General features: G+C 38.3%; 1 pseudogene; it reads left to right on the top strand.

The window, feature by feature from the left end:
* Positions 1-469: 469 nt before the first annotated feature.
* On the top strand, positions 470-1,479 carry LOC119569548 (annotated as a pseudogene).
* Positions 1,480-4,530: the final 3,051 nt, after the last annotated feature.

The raw sequence follows: 4,530 nt of genomic DNA, 5'->3' as shown, positions 1-4,530 counted from the left end.
TCTTTCTTTTCCTCTGAAATAATATGAAGATTTGCCGATAAACAGATTTAAATGGAGAACATATGAAATGTTTTCACAGGTGGTGCTGAATTAGGAACTTTTAACAACAGTTCTTAATTTCTAAAGGTCGCTGGAACTATATAAGCCTCGAGGACGATTTCACATCAATGGTACTATCCCTTCTTGGTGAGTGACAAATTTTCATACTCGTATGTCTTTTTACACTCTGATATTGAGTAATGGTATAATTATTTGAAATATTTTTTTTATAACCTAAACATATTGTATTGTCTTTGTCTCGCAGGTATTATAATTCACATTGAGATATTCTCTCTTCATTTAAACCTAAGATTATGTCCCTAGCGTGCTGTTTCTCAGTGCGTGTGAACTGTATATTTTCATTGATTGAGAGATTCATATATTTCAAGATCTGCTAACTTGCTATCATTTGATTAGTCCATTTTCTTTCTAGATCACACCATGTTCACTTGGCTGATGCTGTCCTGCCTCTTAGGCTTCTCCGTAGCTGAGGTTCAGGTGTGGACAGACTGAGGTTCAGGTGTGGACAGACTGTTGACATAACACGTATTGCTAAAGAGTTTCCGATACCTACATGATCATTGAAATCTTATTTCTCATGTGAAAACATCAATATTAAAAAAACATGGCTTTTTCTTTTGGTAGGATTACCAAGTATGTTACAAGGGAAGCAGCGCTGCTAAAAACAGATGCATGAAGGTGGATGTAGATCGCCTTGCCATGAAGGTTCATTTCCACATGCCCGAATCCGACGACTTCGATGATGTGGAAACTCTGGAGGATTATAGTGTAGTAAGTAATATTTGTCAGGTTATCACTAAGTACTCGATGCAGTGAAATACCCTTTTTTACTCAATGTTTTACGTTATTGATTCTTCTATAAGTAAAATTGCATAGACTCATTCTATGATAAGTAGAGAGATAAGCATAAATAACCTAAAAGTCTGTGTACTTCGCAGGGTCTAGCAGCTTCTCGAGTGGTATCCCAGGAGGCGTGTTACGTGAGGCGACTCGTTAAATCTTTCGAGCAACAAGTAGCCTCATTAAAGGCCATCAGGATGATGGCATGAGGGTTGAGTCTGACGTCAGAGTTTCCGCTGTTTCCCTCGACAATCCTGAGGAAGAGATCGGTTCGGATCTTGCCAATTTCTGTGGCGACCTTCCTGTTTACAAACTGGTGAGTGAGGAACAAAATGAGAGTGTGCAAGACCGTCGTCAAGTCAGCGTAACTTCACCCGCTGCGTCCTGCTGTGTTTCATTCCCACCTGCTTCACCACCACACTCACGCTTCCCACTGGTGGCACCATAACCTTCGGCTGGCTCTTCTTTGGCTAAGATGACTGTTTAAGGAACATTGTTCACCTTCCACTTTGGCCAAATAGACGTCTCTTTTACCTGTCTCAATGATGTACACACCTTTGATTAAAATTATTGCATTTCTACGTGTCTGTCATGTACATTTTCTATAGAAACGTTGGCACTCGCGTATACAGACATATAAGCACACGTGCATGTGTATATATAGAGAAACACTGCTGCACTATGAACTGTTAACGAACGTATTACCTGTTATACTGCTTTGTTTATTTTCATTTGTCATTTTCGGGCATTTCATCGTATAGACATCATACATACTTAAAACTATACGAACATACAAACATATTCTCACACACATTACACAAACAAGGGATCAAAATTCACCCAAGGGTAAACAGAAGGTAGCTCACCTACCGACAAAACGATAGAATTAAAAGATCACAAGCAATGAATTGTAAATAATTTTCATAGACATATATGAAAGGAAAAAAAAGTAACGCCTAACAACCATCCTTGCCATGGAAACCCAAGCGACATATGCCAACTCTAGGGTATTTCTACGTATGCGTGTGCCAATCGGGCAGGTGGACACGAGTCACGGCATTCCTCCTCACTCACGACAAACCTTAGCTACGAACTAAATTATTGGGAAGAAATATTGCTTACTGGCGACCTACAGGCCGCATCGCCATCATCGCATATCTCCAAAGCCTCAGCTTCGTAGCCATACTTATAAATAAAGTATATACGTGAGAAATATGAACTTTGATAGTATAATGCGAGTAACTGTCAAGTGAAGGAAACGTGAATGAACGAAATTTAAAAAGAGAAAATTACTATCGCTCTATATAAATAAACTGCAAATGTTACTCTCCCTGTGTTTTAAAAAAAAAAAAAAAAAAAAGAATCTTTAAAACAAACTTAATCCTAAACAATTCTTAATCACAATGAAAAAACGAAACATTAAATATATATACTATATAATATATAATATATATATATATATATATAATATATATATATCAATGTTTCGTTTTTTCATTGTGATTAAGAATTGTTTAGGATTAAGTTTGTTTTTAAAGATTTTTAAGACACAGGGAGAGTAACATTTGCAGTTTATTTATATAGAGCGATAGTAATTTTCTCTTTTTAAATTTCGTTCATTCACGTTTCCTTCACTTGCAGTTACTCGCATTATACTATCAAAGTTTATATTTCCCCGTATATACTTTATTTATAAGTATGGCTACGAAGCTGAGGCTTTGGAGATATGCGATGATGGCGATGCGGCCTGTAGGTCGCCAGTAAGCATATTTCTTCCCAATAATTTAGTTCGTAGCTAAGGGTTTTTCGTGAGTGAGGAGGAATGCCGTGACTCGTGTCCACCTGCCGATGGCACACGCATACGTAGAATACCCTAGAGTTGGCATATGTCGCTTTGGGTTCATGGCAAGGGATGGTTTTTAGGCGTTACTTTTTTTTCCTTTCATATATGTCTATGAAAATTATTTACAATCATTGCTTGTGATCTTTTAATTCTATCGTTTTGTCGGTAGGTAGCTACCTTCTGTTTACCCTTGGGTGAATTTTGATCCCTTGTTGTGGGGTATGTGTGTGAGAATATGTTTGTATGTTCGTTTTAGTTTTAAGTATGTATGATGTCTATACGATGAATGCCCGAAAATGACAAATGAAATAAACAAAGCAGTATAACAGGTAATACGTTCGTTAACAGTTCATAGTGCAGCAGTGTTTCTCTATATATACACATGCACGTGTGCTTATATTCTGTATACGCGAGTGCCAACGTTTCTATAGAAAATGTACTGACAGACACGTAGAATGCAATAATTTTAATCAAAGGTGTGTACATCATTGAGACAGGTAAAAGAGACGTCTATTTGGCCAAAGTGGAAGGTGAACAATGTTCCTTAAACAGTCATCTTAGCCAAAGAAGAGCCAGCCGAAGGTTATGGTGCCACCAGTGGGAAGCGTGAGTGTGGTGGTGAAGCAGGTGGAATGAAACACAGCAGGACGCAGCGGGTGAAGGTTACGCTCACTTGACGACGGTCTTGCACACTCTCATTTTGTTCCTCACTCACCAGTTTGTAAACGGGAAGGTCGCCACAGAAATTGGCAAGATCAGAACCGATCTCTTCCTCAGGATTGTCGAGGGAAACAGCGGAAACTCTGACGTCAGACTCAACCCTCATGCCATCATCCTGATGGCCTTTAATGAAGGCTACTTGTTGCTCGAAAGATTTAACGAGTCGCCTCACGTAACACGCCTCCTGGGATCCACTCGAGAAGCTGCTAGACCCTGCGAAGTACACAGACTTTTAGGTTATTTATGCTTATCTCTCTACTTATCATAGAATGAGTCTATGCAATTTTACTTATAGAAGAATCAATAACGTAAACATTGAGTAAAAAGGGTATTTCACTGCATCGAGTACTTAGTGATAACCTGACAAATATTACTTACTACACTATATCCTCCAGAGTTTCCACATCATCGAAGTCGTCGGATTCGGGCATGTGGAAATGAACCTTCATGGCAAGGCGATCTACATCCACCTTCATGCATCTGTTTTTAGCAGCGCTGCTTCCCTTGTAACATACTTGGTAATCCTACCAAAAGAAAAAGCCATGTTTTTTTAATATTGATGTTTCACATGAGAAATAAGATTTTCAATGATCATGTAGGTATCGGAACTCTTTTAGCAATACGTGTTGTAGAAAAAAACATCAAGCATGTCAACAGTCTGTCCACACCTGAACCTCAGCTACGGAGAAGCCTAAGAGGCAGGACAGCATCAGCCAAGTGAACATGGTGTGATCTAGAAAGAAAATGGACTAATCAAATGATAGCAAGTTAGCAGATCTTGAAATATATGAATCTCTCAATCATGAAATATACAGTTACACGCACTGAGAAACAGCACGCTAGGGACATAATCTTAGGTTTAAATGAGAGAGAATATCTCAATGTGAATTATAATACCTGCGAGACAAAGACATACAATATGTTTAGGTTATAAAAAAATATTTCAAATAATTATACATTACTCAATATCAGAGTGTAAAAAGACATACGAGTAGAATTTTCATCACCAGAGGATTACCATTGTTGAATCGTCCTCGAGCTTATATGTTCCAGCGACCTTTAAAGAG

Source organism: Penaeus monodon, unplaced genomic scaffold, assembly GCF_015228065.2.
Source record: "Penaeus monodon isolate SGIC_2016 unplaced genomic scaffold, NSTDA_Pmon_1 PmonScaffold_16449, whole genome shotgun sequence".
In the NCBI taxonomy this organism is placed as follows: Eukaryota; Metazoa; Arthropoda; class Malacostraca; order Decapoda; family Penaeidae; genus Penaeus; species Penaeus monodon.
The sequence above is the reverse complement of the archived record's forward strand: the minus strand, read 5'-3'. Positions and strand labels throughout refer to the sequence as shown.